At 45.8% G+C, this 22,089-nt stretch overlaps 1 pseudogene; it reads right to left on the reverse strand.

Annotated features, from left to right (window-relative positions):
* Positions 1–2,563: 2,563 nt before the first annotated feature.
* Positions 2,564–19,323, reverse strand: LOC125365864 (annotated as a pseudogene).
* Positions 19,324–22,089: the final 2,766 nt, after the last annotated feature.

Here is a 22,089-nt window from a genome sequence, read left to right on the forward strand (position 1 = left end):
GAATCTTACAACAGGCACTGCTGAATTCTCATCCAATCTTATTATTTTTGGCAAATGAAAAGTTCATGATCCACACCGAATCAGGTGGATCATATGGCACACAGGGCTCTGCCCTGCTTTAGTCACTTTTCCTAGAGGAAAGACTTTTTTTCTTTTTTTTAGACAAAACCTCCCTGGGTAGCTCAAGCTGATCTTGAACTCACAATCATTCTGCCTCTGCCCCCCCTAAATGTCAGGATTATACTATGTGTCACTATGCCCAGGGAAAGAAATGCCTTGAGGATTGGCACTAACAAATGAGCTCCCAATTCTGATTTCTGCACTGGCCTGGTGCTAGAGACTTCAGGAGATTAGAAGGTAATCCTAGCTATTCAGAAGGTGGAGACCAAGGCCATCAAAGCAAAAAGTCAATGAGACCCTATCTCGACAGATAAGCCACCCAAGCTACTTTGGAAACCATAGATAGGCCAATTCTGGTCTACAGCTTTGGGCCAAAACATGGACTCTACCAGAAAAATAAAGGGGGGGAAAAAAAGGTAGTTGGGTGAGGAGTATAGCTCAAGTGACAGAGCACTTGTGTAGCAAGAGCAGATAAAATCACTTTTTTCCCAGTATAGGAAGGAAAAGAGGGAAGTTCATTCTTTTTGTTTTTTTTGTCAGTCATGGGGCTTGAACTCAGGGCCTAGGCTAGAGATCTACTACTTTGAGCTACAGCACTGCTTCCTGTTTTCTGGCGGTTAATTGGAGATGAGTCTCACCAGCTTTCCTGCCCAGGTTGGTGTCAAACCATGATCCTCAGATCTCAACCTCCTGAGTAGCTAGGATTACAGGCATTAGCCACCAGCACCCAGTGATGAGTTGGTTCTTAGGATGCTATTGTACTAGCATAACACTGAAAATCAGTGTTCCTTAAATGTTACCGCCTTGGCAGCTCTCTGGCCTCATCCTAGTCCCAACCTTGATGTAGTAGATTGACCAGAGAACATATGAGTGACCTCCTATCCAAAGATGGAACCCATGAACCTGGATAGATGGGCTATGATGAGACTTGAATGCCATCAGAGTTTAGGTGTATATAATCATGCATTTTAAGAGCCCTGGGTGTGGCCCTGCCTAACCATGGCTCTTACCCTGCTTTATTTGGTTCTCCCAGGCCTTAAATCATCTTCACCCCCAAGACTCTTCCCTTTAGTGTCATCTGTTCAGTTTCAATAAGGGTGCCTCACTAAGATATCCAGGTGTGGGGGTAGATCTACTACACTGTTAGGTGGTTGCTGTGTGACAGAGAAGTTGGTAGTTGGTTATTCCCTCTGTTACAGTGGATGTTTAGGCCTGCTTTTCAGTGCTGTTGTAAAGGTTTTGTAAAATACTTTCATTGTGCCAGGTGCTAGTGGCTCAGAGTGGTAGAGCACTAACCTTGAGCACAAAAGCTCAGGAGCAATATCCAGGCCCTGAATTCAAGCTTCAGCTAGTGTGCGCAAGCACGTGCACACACACACATGTTTTGTCATTAGAATTACTACAAAAGTGATGCACACTTGTAATCTCAGCGATCTGAAAAGCAAGGAAAGACTAATAGTTGAAGAACAGCCCACCCAGGCAAAGTTAGCTGGATTTATTTCAAAGACAAAGCGCAAAAACTAAAGCGCTGGGTGTTGGAGAAACTAGCTCAAGAGGAAGAGCACTTGCCTACCCTAGGTTCAATTCCAAGTACAACAGGAGGAGGAAGGAGAAAGGAGAAGGAGGAAAAAGAAGAAGAGGAGGAGGACGTAGAGAAGAGGAGGAGGAGCTGGGTGCTGGTGGCTCACAGCCTGTGATCCTAGCTACTCAGGAGGCTGAGATCTGAGGATGGTGTTCAAAGGTAGCCCGGCAGGAAACTCAATGAGACTCTTATCTCCAATAAACTACTCAAGAAAGCCGGAATTGACGCTGTGGCTCAAGTGTTAGAGTGCTAGCCTTGAGCAGAAGCTCAGGGACAGCAAAGGAGGAGGAGGAGGAGGAGGAAGAGAGGGGAGGGGGAGGGAGAGGAGGAGAGGGCAGAGGAATGAGGGGGAGGAGGAGAGGAGGAGGGAGGAGAAGAAAATAATTTCAGAATTGGGTTCCAGAAGCTCAGCCTTGCTCTGCCTCCAGTAGGAGACCCGGGAAGGGAGCGAGGCCCCTTCCCGCTCCAGCGGCCACAGGACGCTGTCCAGCTCCCAGTGCTGAAGCCGCAGGCCACGCAGCCCGCCCGGGGTTGCCAATCCCCATTCTCGGCCCAGGGTCCCTTACAGCCCCCCCCCCCCACCGCCCCCCGAGAATCCCAGCCGTGTCCACCCTGACCCAATAGCCCGAGACGTTCCGCACATTCCTTACCATTTTCGCCACGAGCCCCAAGCGCCCCAGCAGGTGCCAGCTGGTCTGAGAAGGCCGGGGAAGGCCGGTGACGCGTCCAGGGCCCCCGTGGGTGCTGGTGCCCCAGGTGGAAATCCGCCCCGGGGCGGCGATGATGACCACGAACCTCTCCAGCTCGCTGCATCCTGGGAGCTAGGGCGAGGCCGGGGCCAGGGAGAGCTCCCCTCAGTATTCAGGGGCTCCCCTCGCCCACTGGCGTGCTCACCACGCTGACTGCCCGACCCGCCGGCCCACCACAGGGGCCCCCAACCTCGTGCCGCCCCGCAGACCCAGCGAGCGCATGCCACCCTCGCAGCTGCCCCTGGAAGCCCCCAGCTCCCCCTGCGTCCCCTCCACACCTGTTCCGACACCTGCTGGCATGCCGGGCGTCCGCGCCGAGGCCGCAGGGCCGCAGGACCTGGGGCGAGGAGGGGTCACGAAGGACGTTTTCGGAGCTGCGCGGTGTGGTCGGCGCTGTCCCGGGCCTGGGAAACCAGCCGAGGCCCCCGAGAGCATCCTGAGCCCGGGAGCACAGGCCTCGCACCCCGTAGCGGCCACCGCCAGAGGGCGCTGCGGGCCGAGCCTCGCCCCGGCAGCGGAACCCAGGCTTGCACAGGGAGGGGCGGCTGTCAGCTTCTGCAAGAACCAGGGCTGGCCAGCACCTTGAACACTGTCAGGTACCGGGAATGAGCCTGCGCTCCGGAGAGCGATGCGGGGATTGGATGGGCAGGAAAAGAAGCACATACACCAAACCAGGCATCCAGATGCCATGGCTATTGGGGGGTGGGGGGGCAGGTGGCTCCTCATAGTACCCCCATGGCTGTGTGCTCCTCAACACGAGTCTCACCCTCAGGAGGGTGGGGTGACTTGTATTCACCTAATGGGTTACTAAAAGCCCTTATATATTCCCTGGCTTCCCTGCCCTGTTGGGTGGGCAAATCTATCTAACCTCCCCCATGCATGCATGCGTGTTGCCCTTAGCAGGAGCCTAAGGCTGATGGAAGTAAATCCTTCTAAATCTCAGCTCCTTCCTGCAACTCTCACACCTCTGTCCTTCCCCAAGTCATGAGGCAGTAGGGAGCAACATTAGAAATGGCTACAATGGGGCTGGGGATATGGCCTAGTGGCAAGAGTGCTTGCCTCATATACATGAGGCCCTGGGTTCAATTCTCCAGCACCACATATACAGAAACGGCCAGAAGTGGCGCTGAGGCTCAAGTGGCAGAGTGCTAGCCTTGAGCAAAAAGAAGCCAGGGACAGTGCTGAGGCCCTGAGTCCAAGGCCCAGGACTAGCCAAAAAAGAAAAAAAAATGGCTACAATGGGCCTGTTAGGGGCTACAGGAGGGGGACTGTTGCACGTTCTCACCAGCTGTTTTCCATTTCTACTCTGGTGTATACAGGACAGAGTAGTTCACATGGTCAAGGGAGTGAATCTGCAGGTGGAAGCCCTGAGGCTCTCAAGGGGTAGGCTGAAGTAGTCCCTTTCTTTGTATATTATTTCATCATCCAGAAATTGTATCCTGGGTGCCAGTAGCTCAGGCCTGAAATCTTAGCTACTCAGGAGACTGAGATCTGAAGACTGACACTCAAATCTGGCCCAGGCAGAAAAGTCCATGAGATTCTTTTCTCCAATTAAGCATGTGCATGCACACGCGCGCGCGCACACACACACACACACACACACACACATAAAAAACAAAAAAAAACAGAAGTAGAGCTGTGGCTCAAATGATAAAGTGCTAACCATGAGCAGAAAAGCTCAGGGAAAGCACCTAGGCCCTGAATTCAAGCCCCAGGCTGGCACAAAAAGAAAAGGGGGGGGAAGAAAAGAAAAGGTGGGGCTGGGTATATGGCCTAGTGGTAAAGTGTTTGCCTTGCATACATGAAGGCCTAGGTTCGATTCCTCAGCACTACATATGTAGAAAAGCTAGAAATGGTGCTGTGGCTCAAGTGGTAGAGTGCTAGCCTTGAGCAAAAAGAAGCCAGAGACAGTGCTCAGCCTCTGAATCCAAGCCCCAGGACTGGCAAAAAAAAAGAAAAAGAAAAAGAAAAAAAGAAATTGTGCCCATCCTCCAACTCTAGGCAATGATAGTATGACCTGCCATCAGACTTCAGAGAGAATTTCCAAACTATGAAGGAGATTGAGAATTGAATTCCTCACAATCACATAAGTGCTGGGAGAACACACACAAGAGAAGTCGTCTTCTTTACCTGATCACCTCACACCTTCCTTATCTCCCACCTTAAATTCCCTGGGACACAATCAAAAGGTGTGAAGCACCCTTCTAGATAAGTATCCCTGAGGTTGTTTCCAGAGGTAATTACACCATGCAGGGCCTTGACTTAATGAATGGATTAATGATTTGATGGATTCATAATGTGAAGGTATTATTGAGAGGCAGTAACATAGGGCAAGCCTAGAAGGCCCAGAGGAGAGTATTTTGCCCTGATCCCTGTATTCTTTCTCTGGTTTCCCAGATGCTGTGAACTGCTCTGCTCTGCTATTCCTCCCTACCATTGATGGTAGTACTGACACTGAGGAAACTGAGCCAAAAATAAACAAGTCATCCCTTCCAATTGTTCTCTCAGGTATTTTGGTCAAAAACACCTTGCCCAGCTGGAAGCTAGGGAGACTGTCTGGCAGATTTTACAGAGCAGAACACAAGTTCCTGACCCATCATGGAGCTGTAGACTTGCAGGATGGGTAAAATTCAGTGGTAAAAGAGAAGTGTGGTAAAATTCAGAATTTGTCCTGTGTCGAGGACAAGAAGAAACATATCCACTCCAAGTTTGGAATATATGTTCAATTGAAATGACCAAATCAGCTTGTGTTTTCTTTCCTTTCTGTATGCTAGGATACTGAGTCAAACAGAAGAAAGAAGAGATGAGGCAGAGACCTCAGCAACCCAGAACAGGCTTAAATCATGAGGGTGGAGGAATTCCATGGGACAAGCCGAGTAGGGGAGACAAAGAGCAGGGAGTGGCGGGGGCGGGGGTGGGGGGGAGAGTGTTCAGTTTTTATACATGCTAAGATGAGGTAGGTCCTTCTTTGGAATTTCATTGTCCTGTCCCGCTGGGGATTTATTGTCTGAACTGTCCTGTTTGGAATCTCCAATGTAAACAGGCCTGCTAGGGGTTTTATGGTAGGGGCATCTTCCTGAGGCTGGCAGTCCTGCGCTTTCAGATAAGGCCAGCCCTGGGCCTTCAGAGAAGGTCAGGGGTGAAGTTTTCCTGAGAAGCAGGAGGGATCTATAGGGGATGGTGGTCACTGGGCCAGGGAGCCACATGGAATTAGGAGAACAAAGCAGATTCTCATCACTCTACAAAATGAATATTAGTCATAGTCCAATCCTGAGAAAAGAATGTGTTTTTTTGGGAGGGGGGGTGTCTGTCCCTCCTCATGTAGCCCCACCACCATGCTATTCATGTTATGCATACAGATCTTTCCCTTTGTGAAGGACTGAGCGTCCCCAGAAATTCTAGCAGAGTCACCATGCACGCTTTGTCCACCTTCCCCGCGTGGCCTCACCTCTCAGGGTTGTTGGCACAGGGCCAGAGCTCAGCTCTCTCCTGAATCCATGTCAGAAGGCATTCCCAGACAAAGGTGTCGTAAGGTGCTAGTGGCTCATGCCCATAATCCTAGCTACCCTAGCAGAGATCTGAGGATTGTGGTTTGAAACCAGCCCAGGCAGACAAATAGTCAAAACTTTTATCTCCAATTAAGCAGCAAAAAGCCAGAAGTGGAGGCATGGCTCAAGTGGTAAAATACCAGCTGTAAGGAAAAAGTGAGTTAGAGCAGGAAGCCCTTAGTACAGTAAGGGGAGAAGTCCTAGAGTGTGAATGAGCGCGGAGCAGGGCTCCCTCCTGACCAGGTGGGCCCCTCCAGGTTGGCTCGTACTTTATGTTCTTACAATAGCCACCCAGAGGCCTCCACTACCCAGGAGCCTCGGTCTGGTCTCCTCTGCCCACCCTCACACTATCTTCAGCATTCTTCTTGTTTCCATGGGATGCCAATAAACAGGAGGTTGGCAACCCCAATAATCCTTTTTCCTCTGGTAACCCAGCTAATTTCAAGCAAGTACTTTACCAGTTGTTTTTAACCTATCAGAGGTCATCTTTACAGAGGAGATACTGAGGCCTGGGGTTGTGGTAAAGGTGCCAGGTTCCCCCAACTTGTGCATTATGCTGGGGGAGGGGGCAAGGCTAGGTGTTAAAATCACGACTTCAAGTTAGAAATCTGCCCTTTGACCAGGACCTAGAATTTCCAGGAAGAATTGTATTGGTCACTCTTGCCACTAGGCCATATTCCCAGCCCCTGATTTCCTTTTTAACAGAACTAAGGTTTGAACTTAGGACCTTGTAATTGCTAGGCAGGCACTCTACCACTAAAGCCAAGCTTCCAGTCCTTTTTTGTGCTTTTTTTTTTTTTTTTTTTTTTTTTAGATAGGGTCTTTCCTCTTGCCCAAGCTCGTATCTGGACTGTGTTCTGCCTATTTTAGGCTTCCTATTGTACCTGGGATGATGGGGGTGGGGTGTGCCACTATGCCCAGCCTTTTCTATTGAAATGGAGTCTCTCAGACTTTCCTGCCCAATCTGGCCCTGAACTGTGGTCCTTCCAATCTTGGCCTCCCAAGTAGCTAGAATGATAGGTATGTGCCACCATATACAGCTGGGAGTTAAGATAGGGTCTTGGAAAACTTTCTGTTTGGGCTATCCTCAAATCCAACCATGATCTTTCTGATCTCAGCCTCCCAAGCCACTAGATTTACAGGTGCCCAACCATCTTTTCTAATAGCGTGATCTGTGTGACTGGCAATACATGAGTCAAGCCCCACTGATGGCTGCAGGATCTGCATTTGTGCCTGAGGATTTCCAGACCCCTAGAGCCCAGAAGTGGGGAGGCAGTGAGTGGGTAAGCATTTGGGACCAGATAATGAAAGATTGGGATTCCATTCTGTTAGAACACAGTCTAGATGCAGGATATAAACAAGGCCCACACTCTGATTACAGGTAGCTCAAGGAAAGTTAGCACTCAGCCTAAAAAAAAAAAAAAGCCTAGCCCAGCATGTCTTGATGGTTGGTTGGACCAGGAAGCGCTGCAGGGAGAAGGCTGGCATGACCCATTTGACAGCACTGTGCTGAGCTCACATCACGTACAACACAGTGACCAGCGCCTTCACCTTCTTCGGCCTCAGTGCCCTCATCTGGAAAATGGAGTAAAGACAGGACTGTTATGGCCAGATTTGGGGCCCCCAAAGACCACCAAGGAGCCGATTCCGATGCAAGCACACCTGAGCCTTTATTGCAAGCTCAAGCCTGGACTCACAACTCTCACCGACTCAGCAGATCTGGGTTGAGAGCCCCAACCCTTCAACTGACAGAGTTTTTATAGGGTTGTCAGGGACATGCTGATTAGCTGAAGCTGGGGAGTTTACCACAAAAGGGGGTTGTTCACCACACAGCTGCCAGAAACAGGGTTGTTGTTTTTTTAATTAGACCATAAATGCTTTATTAGATGAAATTACAATTGGTATTACAATTTAAAATACTAAAGGCAACTCAAGATTTTTCCAGTATTGCTTTGTGCTTAGATGTCAAATATAAAGAAATGCTGTATAATATCCACAGCCCTAGATTCACTTTAAAATTTAGTAGTATGACAAATTCCAACAAAAGTAGAAATTGTTTATTCTTACAAAATTGTTTATCGCTATATACTTTAGAAATGTAAAAGCAGCAGCACCACAGGAATGCAAATTAAATAGAACCAAAAGAAAAACAGCAGACCCTGACTACTAGGCAGAAAAGAGAGATTTCCATGCATACAAAGGGTATGGATTCCTGAAGTCAGAGTAGCCATGTGGGATCTTTTTTTTTTTTTAATTAAAAAAAGGGAACCAAATTTCATTTAACATAAAGTAAACTTTAGGCTGCAAAGTGGCCTATGTTATGAATTTGCTTTTTGGTCATTAGCATCACTGCCAAGCTAGTGTCTTTGGGGCAGTAGTGACTTGTCAGCTATGTAACTGTCAATGAAAAAACATAAGGAAAACATGGATGATCTAAGTTTGCCACAACTCATAAATTATGTAAGAGAATATCGTACTTCCATCTATTTTTCTACAGATGGAGGGTAATATTCTACAGTAAAGAACATAACCAAGTAGAAAAAAATCTACAGGTTCTGAAATGCCTGGTTTCTTAATTCTTATTGAATTCAGAACACAGCATCACAGCAAGACTTACTTAGTAATATTAGAATGAAGTATCATGGAGAAGACATTGAGAGGGACTTCAAGTACTATTTTTATTGTCTAAAAAAAGTGAAAATCAGTATTTTATAGTGGACATTTTCTAGTCTTAAGGTCTGATGTTATTTACTAAGAGATTATTCTACCATGAGTAAGTTGGTTTCCAAAAGGACCAAGCCTTCAAGTCACACCTGTAGAATATGCATTTCATTTTACACATTTTTTTTTTTTTTTTTTTTTGCCAGTCCTGGGCCTTGGACTCAGGGCCTGAGCACTGTCCCTGGCTTCTTCCCGCTCAAGGCTAGCACTCTGCCACTTGAGCCACAGCGCCGCTTCTGGCCGTTTTCTGTATATGTGGTGCTGGGGAATCGAACCTAGGGCCTCGTGTATCCGAGGCAGGCACTCTTGCCACTAGGCTATATCCCCAGCCTATTTTACACATTTTTTAAAGGGAAATATTAAAATAATCTACATGCAACTAAGTAATAAGGATGGTATTCAAACCATAGGTTCTGGGCAAGAAACAGATACTTCTTCAAAATGTTAAGACTCAATATTACAAGAAAAAAAACGTTCCACAGACATGTAAGGGACCGCTAACCTGGTTCAGAATCCCTGCTGTCTGATGAGCTTGAATCACTGCTGCTGCTGTTTCCCAACTGGGAGGAACTGCTGCTGCTATCATCACTCAGGCGGAACCCATTTTCAATTGCTCTCAATGCTGGTGTTTTCTCAGGTTTTATTTGGCATTTTCTAGAATTCAGTTGATTGTTAACATCCTGTAAGCGCTTTTCCAGTTCTTGCTTTTTCTGTGCATTAGAACTTGCTGTTTCCTTCTCTTTGGCTGAGTGGTCTTGGGCTTTTCCTTTAGTTTCCCTGGATTTTCATCTTTGTTATTAATTCTTTCTCTTGTCTTCACTCTTCTTGACTTTTCATTCTTTTTCTTTAATTTACAGAAAGGCACTTGGGACAGAACCTGTTGCTGTTGATGAACAGCATTAAGCTGCTCCTGAAGCTTTAAAAGATGCTGGACTCTCTCATCTTCAGAGTCCTCAGAAGAGTTATCTTTTTTTTTTTTGCCAGTCCTGGGCCTTGGACTTAGGGCCTGAGCACTGTCCCTGGCTTCTTTTTGCTCAAGGCTAGCACTCTGCCACTTGAGCCACAGCGCCACTTCTGGCCATTTCCTATATATGTGATGCTGGAGAATCGAACCCAGGGCTTCATGTATATGAGGCAAGCACTCTTGCCACTAGGCCATATTCCCAGCCCAGAAAAGTTATCTTCAGAGGACGCTTCACTACTGCCTCCTTTACCAAGAGATTTGGTAGCATTTAGTGGGAGGTGACATACAGGAGTGGTCTCAACAGGGTCATCAGGAATCTTTGCAAAATGCATTTCAAAAACATCCTGAAAGAGAGAGGAAAAGATGGCGCCAACATAGTAGGGAGGCACCCCGACTCGCCCCAACTGAATAGCGAGCTGGGAACTCCAACACCCAACACCCCATCAAGAACCCAGCAAAACCAGCAGCCAGAAGCAGTGGAGATACACAGGAAAACACAAAGGAGTAAAAAAGAAGAGCCGAAAACCTACATGGAGCCAGAGAATCTGCAGGGCTCCCTCCCCCCACCAGCCGACCCTGGCCCAAACAGGGCCAGGCTGGGAAAGGGGAACCCAGCGATCAGCAGACAGGCTACCGGGAGCACAGAATCCAGACAGCGGGACCCCACAGTCACTAGGGAGGGTGTGGACCAAGACATACAACGGCAGTGACGAAAAGTTCGGGTCCACACCGGGTTCGGATGGACGGCGGCTGGGGAACCCAGCGCGGCAGAAAGGGGGAGCTGGGGAAGCCACCAGGACACTTCGGCACCCCCTGCGGGACCAACGGCTGCACGGGACACACACACAATCCAGGACCCGTGAGTCCCCATTATCCCCTCACCCAATGGGAGACCAGCTATCAGAGACCCAAGCCCTACAAAGAAGCTAGATCTCCCTCCCTCCCCCTCCCCACCCCGAGGGAACAAAGAATCCCCAAATCAGGCAGGAAGCTCCCATCAGGCGCTGAGAAGTCAGTTTAGCAGGGGAAGGGCGGAGCAGCCCCAAGGCCACACAGGACCCTGAACTGGCCGAATCGGCCCTGCCCCCTTCCCAATAGGGGCCGGGGGACGGCCGGCAGTGCAAGCCCCACCCAAGGCGCCTGGACCTCGAGGACTCTTACAACTAAAATCACAGGTGCTGGTGGGCAATACCAGCACAGCCGGGACACCTGGGCCTGATCACGTCCCCCCCCTCGCAGCGGAGGCGAGGTCTGAGGGTGCTAACCCGCACCTGGACAGTCAATCCCACTGGGCCCCACACATACCGTCTCCCACAACGGACTTGCGGGAGGGCGCAAACACAACCCAACAACCCAGGGCTCGCTCTGGGAGGCGTACCCCGCTAAAGTGGACGGGGCCACAGCACCAATGCCTGTTGTAGCAGGCGCACAGCACACAGGTGGGCAGAGCCCTCAGTGACAGCGCCCGCTCTGGTAGGCGTACCCCACACAGGTGGGTGGGGCCACAGCGGCAGCACCTGCTCTGGTAGACATGCCTACACAGGAGGGAGGGAAGAGCTATAAACCAAACCTGAGAAGCTATCCACAGATCTCCAGATGCGCAAATCACAAAGAAACATAACACAGTTCATCAAAGAGCAAGCCAACTCACCACCTCCAAAAAGCAGCACGACTGAAGAGGAGATGGAGACTAAAAAAGCAAATGAGGCCATGTTAACAGGAATGATGGAAAGCGTCAGGAATGAAATCAGAAAACAATTCCAGGAGTTTAGAGCGGAAATCTGGAAGGACACCCAGGAAGCCAAGAAAGAAATGGAAGCAAAAATGGATACAATGCAAGCCTCCTTTAAAGAAATGGAAGCAAAAATGGATACAATGCAAGCCTCCTTTAAAGAAGATCTTAACATCCTGAGAATTGAAATGCATGAAAAAATAGATTTAAAATACAACTCTTTAAAGGAAGAAATTTCCACGATCAGAGCTGATATGACAACCATAAATAGCTCTCTGACATCCATAAACTCCGCAATTGAATCCACAATACAAAGAGTTGACCATATGGAATCCAGAATCTCTCGCCTGGACGATGAAGCAGCCAACAACAACCAGAAAATGACCACACTCCAAGAAACGGTGAAGCTTCAGGGCAGACTAATCCAGGAACTAATGGACAAAGACAAGAGACATAATCTGCCCATAATTGTAATAGAAGAAGGAGCCGAATACCAGAGCAGAGGGCTTAAACATGTTCTCAATAAAGTTATTGCAGAAAACTTCCCCAATCTCACAAGGGACCCCATCTAGGTAACCGAAGCCTATAGGACACCTGGCAGGCCAAACCCCAGAAAAGCCACCCCAAGGCACATAATATTCAAGACTTCAGATCTCAAGATTAAAGAGCAAATTCTGAATTCAGCCAAAGCGAAGAAAGAAATTTTCTACAATGGGAAGAGGATTCGAATAACAGCTGACCTATCCACACAAACTTACCAAGCACGGAGTGGAAGAACACCATCCAAGTACTTCAGGCTAACAATATGCAACCTCGGATCAAATATCCAGTGAAATTGGAGTTCGCATTCGAAGGGAAAACCAGATCTTTCCACACCAAAGAGGAGCTAAAGGAGTATGTGAATAAAAAACCAGCCCTACAGCGAATTCTAAGAGGGGAGCCCCACCCAATAGAGATCATACAAGACACAGAGACAGAAACAGAAAGAAACTACAATAGCCAAAGCCCACCAGAAAGAACAGCTCACTAAAGACAAGAAAAAAAAAAAAAGGAAAAAACAGCCCAACAAGAAAATGGAAGGAGAAAAAAACACCCTTATCCTGATCTCTTTAAATACAAATGGTTTAAACTCTCCGATAAAGAGGAGCAGACTGGCAGGATGGATCCGCAAACAAAAAGTTGACATCTGGGCTGGGGATATAGCCTAGTGGCAAGAGTGCCTGCCTCGGATACACGAGGCCCTAGGTTCGATTCCCCAGCACCACATATACAGAAAACGGCCAGAAGTGGCGCTGTGGCTCAAGTGGCAGAGTGCTAGCCTTGAGCGGGAAGAAGCCAGGAACAGTGCTCAGGCCCTGAGTCCAAGGCCCAGGATTGGCCAAAAAAAAAAAAAAAAAAAAAAGTTGACATCTGCTGCTTACAAGAGACCCACCTTACAGCAAGAGACAAAAACAGGCTCTGAATGAAAGGATGGAGCAAGATCTACCAAGCAAACGCACCTACCAAAACGGCAGGTGTAGCCATTCTGATCTCAGACAAGCTGGACTTTTCATTAAAATCAACTCAAAAAGACAAAGAAGGACACTACATATTAATACAAGGAAAAATCCAGAATCAAGACATCATGGTGATAAATGTATACTCACCGAACAAAAGAGGCCCTACATATGTCAAGCAAATTCTCACAGAATTACAGAACAAGATAGACGCAAACACAATCATAGTGGGTGACTTTAATACCCCACTCTCTCCAAGAGACAGATCCAACACCCAGAGGATTAGCAAGGGAGCTGAGGACCTAAGTAACACCATATACCAAATGGATCTGACAGACCTATACAGAATCTTCCACCCTACAGAGACACAGTACACCTTCTTTTCAGCAGCCCATTGATCATATTCCAAAATAGACCACGTCAGGGCTGGGGATATAGCCTAGTGGCAAGAGCGCTTGCCTCGTATACATGAAGCCCTGGGTTCGATTCCCCAGCACCACATATACAGAAAATGGCCAGAAGTGGCGTTGTGACTCAAGTGGCAGAGTGCTAGCCTTGAACAAAAAGAAGCCAGGGACAGTGCTCAGGCCCTGAGTCCAAGGCCTAGGACTGGCAAAAAAAAACAAACAAACAAAATAGACCACGTCATAGCCCACACAAAGAACCTCAGCAAATACAAAAGTATTGACGTCATCCCATGTATTATATCTGATCACAGTGGATTAAAGGTAACCCTCAACAACAAAGGATACCACAGAAGCTATACACACTCTTGGAGGCTAAACCCCACACTGCTATCTAACACTTGAGCCACAGACCAAATTAAAGATGAAATCAATGAATTCATAAGCCACAATGACAATAAAAACACATCACAAAGAAACCTATGGGACACAGCTAAGGCAGTACTGAGGGGCAAGATCATTGCCCTCAGCACTCACATTAAAAGAATGGAAGCAGAGCAGGTGAATAACCTCACGATGAAACTAAAACAACTGGAGAAACAAGAAATGACAGAATCTCAAACGACTAGGAGGGGAGAGATCACAAAGATTAAAGAAGAGATAAATCTGATTGAAAATAGAAAGACCATTCAACAAATAAATAAGACTAAAAGCTGGTTCTTTGAGAAAATAAATAAAATTGACAGACCCCTCGCAAGACTTACAAAAAAAGAAGAGCAGAGACTCATATACGTAAAATCAAGGACTCCACCAGAAAAATTACAACAGGTACACACGATATTCAAACAAACATAAGGAGCTATTTCCAAAACCTCTACTCAGCAAAAAACAGTAATTTTACAGAAATGGATCAATTCTTAGAGAAGTACAAACTGCCCAAACTGAACCAAGAAGAAATAAATCAACTAAATAAACCAGTAACTTACAGTGAGATATAGGAGGTAATCAAGAACCTCCCGACAAAGAAAAGCCCAGGCCCAGATGGATTCACCAACGAATTCTACAAAACCTTTAGTGATGAGCTAATACCAATACTCCTCAAACTCTTCCACGAAATAGAAACAGAGGGAGAAATCCCAAACTCATTCTATGAAGCTAATATCATACTCATTCCCAAACCAGGCAAAGACCCAACAAAAAAAGAGAACTACAGACCAATATCACTAACGAACACAGACGCAAAGTTCCTTAATAAAATATTAGCTAACAGGATCCAGAAACTGATCAAGAAAATCATACATCATGACCAAGTAGGCTTCATCCCACAGTCACAAGGATGGTTCAACATCCGTAAATCAATCAATGTAATTCACCACATAAACAGATCTAAAATTAAGAATTACATTGTTATCTCAGTCGATGCCCAAAAAGCCTTTGACAAAATACAACATCCATACCTATTAAAAGCTTTGGAGAGAACAGGAATAGATGGAACATTCCTCAAAACAATAAAAGCCATATACAACAGACCAACTGCTAATATCATATTAAATGGAGAGAAACTTAAATCATTCCCCCTAAACTCAGGAACAGGACAAGGATGCCCACTCTCCCCACTTCTGTTCAACATAGTGCTGGAATCCCTAGCCATAGCAATAAGGCAAGAGGAGGACATCAAAGGGATCCACATCGGCAAGGAAGAAATCAAGTTATCCCTATTCACAGATGACATGATCTTATATCTGAAGGACCCAAAAAACTCAGTACCCAAACTCCTACACTTAATAAACCAATTTGGCAAAGTAGCAGGATACAAAATCAACCCACAAAAGTCAGCAGCTTTTCTGTACACCAGCAATATACAAACAGAAAAGGAAATTATGGAAACAATTCCATTTAGAGTAGCCAAAAAAAGAATAAAGTACCTAGGGATCAACTTAACCAAGGATGTGACGGACCTATTTAATGAAAACTATAAAAATCTAATAAGGGAAATCAAAGAAGACACAAGGAGATGGAAAGACTTCTCATGCTCATGGGTAGGCAGAATCAATATAGTGAAAATGGCCATATTGCCCAAATTGTTATACAAATTCAATGCAATCCCTATCAAAATCCCAGCCACATTCTTCACTGAAATAGAGAAACCAACCCATAAATTCATATGGAACAGCAAAAAACCTAGAATAGCCAAAGCAATGCTAGGCAAAAAAAAGCAGTGCAGGAGGTATCACAATATCAGACTTCAAGCTCTACTACAAGGCCATCATAACAAAAACAGCATGGTATTGGTATAAAAACAGATCGGAAGACCAATGGATTGGAATTGAAGATCCAGAAATAAAACCGCACTCTTACAGCCAGCTGATATTCGACAAAGGAGCTAAAGACATACAATGGAATAAACATAGCCTCTTCAACTACTGGTGCTGGGAGAACTGGGCAGCCATATGCAGAAAACTCAAAGTAGACCCAAGCCTATCACTATGCACCAAGATCAACTCAAAATGGATCAAGGACCTCAATATCAGACCTGAATCCTTGAAACTACTGAAGGACAGAGTAGGAAAGATGCTAGAACTTATAGGCACAGGAAGGAACTTCCTGAATATAGTCCCAGGGGCACAACAAATAGGGGAAAGACTCGACACATGGGACTACTACAAATTAAAAAGTTTCTGCACAGCTAAGGGCATAGCCACCAAAATAGAAAGACAGCCAACCATATGGGAAAGGATATTTACCAGCACAGCAACAGACAAAGGCCTGATATCTGTCATCTACAGAGAACTCAAAAAACTAAGCCCCTCCAAGCCCAATAAACCTATTAGGAAATGGGCAAAGGAGCTAAAGAGAGACTTCACAAGAGAAGAGATAAAAATGACAAAGAAACACATGAGGAAATGCTCAATATCCCTAGTAGTAAAGGAAATGCAAATAAAAACAACCCTGAAGTACCACCTCACCCCATTTAGAATGGCCTATACTCTGAACTCAGGCAACAACAAATGCTGGAGGGGGTGCGGGGAAAGAGGAACCCTTCTCCATTGTTGGTGGGAGTGCAAATTAGTACAACCACTTTGGAGATACAGTATGGAGGTTTCTCAAAAAGCTCAATATAGACCTACCCTATGACCCAGCCATACCACTCCTAGACATCTATCCTAAACAGCAAACCCCAAGATATCTAAAAGACATTTGTACTTCCATGTTTATCATGGCACAATTCACAATAGCCAAAATATGGAAACAACCCAGATGCCCCTCCACAGACGAATGGATCCAAAAAATATGGTACTTATACACAATGGAATACCACATAGCGATTAGAAATGGTGAAATATTGTTATTCGCAGGGAAATGGTCAGAACTCGAACAAATAATGTTGAGCGATCAAGCCTAGAACACAGAAAACAAAGGGGCATGATCTCCCTGATATATGACTGTTAAGAAAGGGAGATGGAGGGCTGGGGATATAGCCTAGTGGCAAGAGAGCCTGCCTCGGATACACGAGGCCCTAGGTTCAATTCCCCAGCACCACATATACAGAAAACGGCCAGAAGGGGCGCTGTGGCTCAAGTGGCAGAGTGCTAGCCTTGAGCGGGAAGAAGCCAGGGACAGTGCTCAGGCCCTGAGTCCAAGGCCCAGAACTGGCCAAAAAAAAAAAAAAAAAAACAAGAAAGGGAGATGGAGGGGCTGGGAATATGGCCTAGTGGCAAGAATGCTTGCCTTGTATACATGAGGCCCTGGGTTCGATTCCCCAGCACCACATATACAGAAAACGGCCAGAAGTGGCGCTGTGGCTCAAGTGGCAGAGTGCTAGCCTTGAGCAAAAAGAAGCCAGGGACAGTGCTCAGGCCCTGAGTCCAAGGCCTAGGACTGGCCAAAAAAAAAAAAAAAAAGAATGGGAGATGGAGAGACAGTAGAGACCAAGTCTGTGAAACCAAAAACTGCTTGTCAAATAGTATTCCCCACAGGATTGGGGCAGCAACCCAACAGTATGTATGTAACTACATAGTTTAGTATGTAACTAAAACCAAACAATTACTCAACATATAAAGGTCAAAAATTGACCTCTCAGGGGAATACAATAGCTCAAAAGCTGTGTATGTACGTTCATATAAGACTACAGTGGACATATGGTCTAATATCGACATTACATTTAAAGCCCTAGGTGAACTTCCTTGGGTGTGGCCACGTGGCTACTGTATATGTTCTTGATACATTGTATATTGTATATATGTCTACCTGACCTAGAAAAGGGATAGAAAAACAGGGTGTAAGATATCACAAGAAATGTATACACTGCCCTACTATGTTACTGTACCCTTTTTGTACAACACCTTGTTAAAAAATTTGTATTCAATTAATAAATAAATAAAATTTAAAAAAACAACATCCTGAAGCAATTCTAGCTATTTCCACTACTTCATGATCTGGAGGGTTGTATTTGTAGCAATTCATGAACATTAATCTAACATCTGCAGCAAACTCATATGCATCCTTATTTTTTATTTTTTTATTTTTTGCCAGTCCTGGGCCTCGGACTCAGGGCCTGAGCACACTGTCCCTGGCTCCTTTTTGCTCAAGGCTAGCACTCTGCCACTTGAGCCACAGCGCCACTTCTGGCCATTTCCTATATATGTGATGCTGCGGAATTGAACCCAGGGCTTCATGTGTATGAGGCAAGCACTCTTGCCACTAGGCCATACTCCCAGCCCCCATGCTTATATTCTTCTTCTTTTTTTTTTTTTGGCCAGTTCTTCTTGCTCAAGGCTAGCACTCTGCCACTTGAGCCACAGCGCCACTTCTGGCCATTTTCTGTATATGTGGTGCTGGGGAATCGAACCTAGGGCCTCATGTATACGAGGCAAGCACTCTAGCCACTAGGCCATATCCCCAGCCCCACATGCTTATATTCTTGATTGTCCATTTTCCTCTTGATAGTGCCCAGGTCCATGGGGTTTTTGATGATTCTGTTATAGTTCTGGAGCCCCAGAGCATTAGCATTGATGGGGTTATAGAAGGGCCATGCATAGGACATGAGCATTTCTTTAAGAATCTCACTACAGTGCTTCAGTTGTTCTGTTACTTTAACACTCCTGACAGCTTTATGTTGTTGCTGAGACTCCAGGAAAACATTCTTCACTACATTTGCTTTTACTGGTGGTATTCTTTTTTTTTTTTTTGTCTCCTTTTTTGGTACTGGGGATCGAACCCAGGATGTTGTACTTGCAAGGCAAGCACTTTGCCACAGAGCTACCTCCCAGACCTTACTGGTGGTATTCATCCTGGTTTATTTTCTGTAAGTATCGGAAAAGATTCACTATTTGCTTTAACTATGAAAGTTGTAGGAGTTGTTGTATCTGCTTTTCTCTTCACACCCCTTGTAACTTGGAGCATAGTCTGAGAGCCAGAGGTGGACAGAGCTCCGTGTGCCATGTTTAAGGGAGAGATAGATGCTTCGGGAAGTCCAGAGGGGATCTCTTGCTCCTTAAATACTTTTTCTGTTGGTTTGGGGGATGATTTTCTTTACCAGAATAAATGAATGTGTTCTGTTGAATGTCTTTCTTTATTCTTTCCTTACCACCCACAACTTGCTCATCCTGTGGCATCTGATATAATTTCTGCATGAACAACTTCGCTAGAGCTTGTGCCATTAGAACAATGTCATCTCCAGGCTTGTGTATAAGTAACAATTTGAGAACATTGTATTAAAGTCTTCTATGCATTCTGAAGCCTTCATATAGTATTTTTTCTCCAGCCACTTTTTAATTGTGTTTAAATTCACTGGGTTTTTTACAATGGTATAATAATCAGGCAGTTTTATTTTCACAGCATCCACAGGCCGTTGAAAAGGCCAAGAAAAACTATGCTTCCATAATGCCTTTAGGACAACTTTCTGTAGGTACTGCAACTGATGGGTCAATCACCCATTTTTCTTAGAATTTATGTACTCTGATGTCGGGGTGTTCATGATAGATGTTTGTCGGCTTGGCAGAGACATTTTGAACTTCAAGTCCTGATATTCTACTGTTGTCTACAAGTACATGTCCTTTTTATACAAGTAGTATAAGTTGTTTCATTATATATGCCTTAGTCTTAGATGGTTTAAATTATTTCAACGTTTCACAAAATTTCTTTCTGTTTTTCAATAACACAATTTGAGGTCTTAGCAGGGAAAGTCTACAAATTCCAGTCTCTGTAGCTGGGGATGGATGAGGGCTTCCTTCAGCCTCCCAGGTGGCATCTGAAATCATGCATCTTGAGATCCACTCCTCAGGAACGGGTCTTTTTAACACATTGACCGCATTCCCGTACACTCCCTTTGTGTCGCTGAGTGGGTCAACCTTAGGTCGGGTTTAGCAAAACATTTATGAGAAACACATATTAAACAAGGCAATGAAGCATATTGTAAGCTAGGACATTTTAACTTTAACTAACTTTTAGTAAAAGTGGAGTTGCTTTTGATTATTTTAGACTGTGTTTTGTTCAGGCTTCACAACAGCACATACCAAAGCAAGTGTGGCACAGATGTAGGAAGTTGACACAGGAAGTAGAGTAAATAACATGTTAAGCAAGCCATTTACAGAAGCAGAATTTTGGAGTCAGGCTGACCTAATAATCAAGATGGAGTCAGCTCTATTCCCTCCAACATTTCCTACCCTGTTTCCCTAATCAAGATGGAGTCAGCTCTACAACAGGACTTCCTTCAGGGTTGTGGTTAGGAGTGTCCTAGCCCACGGCACCTAAGACCTAGTGCACTGCACCTAAGGGCTGGTGGGTATTTTGACCAACACGGGGCCATTGATTGGCTCTTTGTGATAGAGGAGCTCACCCACAGCGGGCCCGGAAACCTGGCACCAAGCAAAGGAAGTGACTAGAGCATTGGGAGGAAGGGTAGAGTTTAGATCAAATTCAAATAAGTCTTTTAATAGACAAAAGCAAACTAGGGGTGTCTGCAAAAAGCTGGATGGTGAACTGCTCCCTATGTTGTTTTTCTTGGAAACTAGATAAATGTGGAGTCTTGAGTTCAGAAACGTCTTCTCTGAACTTCCCCACCAGCTGGGCATCAAGGCAGCTTTTCTGGGTCACAGTGGGTTTCATCATTCTGACTGATGTACTTTCAAGAATTAAAGCTTGGGGGTAGGGAGAATGCAGTCATAATACTCATTGTACATCCTACAAAATTAAGAAACTTGAAGGGAGGGGTTGGGTTGGGAGGGTGAGGGGCAATGATGAAAGGGATGACGTCAATGAAAAGGCATTGTAAGCCCGGCAGGTATGGCTCACGGCTATAATCCTAGCTACTCATGAGACTGAGATTTGAGAATTATTGTTTGCAGCCAGCCCAGGCAGGAAAGTCTATGAGACTCTTATCTCCTCTAAACTACCAAAAAAGCTGGATGTGGAGCTGTGGCTCAAGTAGTACAGCACTAGCTTTGAGCATAACAGCCTATATGGAGCTAAGGCTCCAAGACTGTTACAATACACACACACACACACACACACACACACACACACACACACACACACACACACAGCATTGCATTCATTAAACAGATTTGTTGAATGGTAACTCCTTTGTACAAGTACTTAAAGAGAATAAAAATGTAAGTTAAAAAAGAAAAGAATCAAACCTTCTGATATCCTAGTTTTAGAGGGAAAAATCCTGTCAGTTAGAAAACACTAATAACTCAAATAAGTGCTTCAAACACAGTAGCTGCAGCTTCTGCTGGAAAGAAGGGATATTGCTTCCTTGGGCTGTGCAGCCCCGCCTTATCTATGTTATCTCAGCTGGATCAAAGACAGTTGATGTTTACTTTGAACTCTGAGCTGTGGTTTTTACTTCCTTAGGCTTGCAAGAGATGAAGCCATATAAAGGAATTAGTACAGGGCTAGGCTGTTAAGGCTCAATAAATTTGCACCACAATGGCCAGGTGTGAGTACAGTTACCTAACAGCAATGGCATTATCCCCAGATAGAAATACAGGAACCCATGGGGCAGCTCCGAGCCAGACATTGGACAATTGAGGAAGGCTGCTGGTGCTCATGCCTGTAATCCTAGCTAATCAGGAGGCTGAGATTTGAGGATCATGGTTTGAAGCCAGCTTGGGCAGGAAAGTTCATGAGACTCATCTCCAATAAACTACTCAGAAAAAGCCAGGAGTGGCACTGTGGTTCAAGTGGTGGAGTGCTAGCTAGAAGCTCAGGAACAAGGCTCAGGCCCTGGGGCTAGGAATGTGGCCTAGAGGTAAAGTGCTCATCTCTAATAGATGAAACCCTGGGTTCGATTCCTCAGCACCACATATATAGAAAAAGCTGGAAGTGGTGCTGTGGCACAAGTGGCAGAGTGCTAGCCTTGAGCAAAAAGAAGCGAGGAACGGTGCTCAGGCCCTAAGTTCAAGCCCCAGAACTGGCAACAAAAACAAAACAAACTAATGCTCAGGCCCAGAGATCAAGCCCCAGAAAGAGAGAGAGAGGGAGAGAGAGAGAGAGAGAGAGAGAGAGAGAGAGAGAGAGAGAGAGAGAGAGAGAGAGAGAGAGAGAGAGAATTCAAAGCCAGCCTGGGCAGGAAAGTCCTTGAGACTCTTATCTCTTATCTCCAATTAACCACCAGAAAACCACAGTGGTGCTGTGGCTCAGCCTTGAGCTGAAGAGTTCATGGACAGTGCCAGGGCCCAGAGTTCAAGCCCCACAACCAACAGACAGAGACAGAGAGAGAGACAGAGAGGAGAGAGAAAAGAGGGACAGACTATACTGGAAGCCAGAG

The sequence above is a fragment of the Perognathus longimembris genome, chromosome 17 (assembly GCF_023159225.1).
Source record: "Perognathus longimembris pacificus isolate PPM17 chromosome 17, ASM2315922v1, whole genome shotgun sequence".
In the NCBI taxonomy this organism is placed as follows: domain Eukaryota; kingdom Metazoa; phylum Chordata; class Mammalia; order Rodentia; family Heteromyidae; genus Perognathus; species Perognathus longimembris.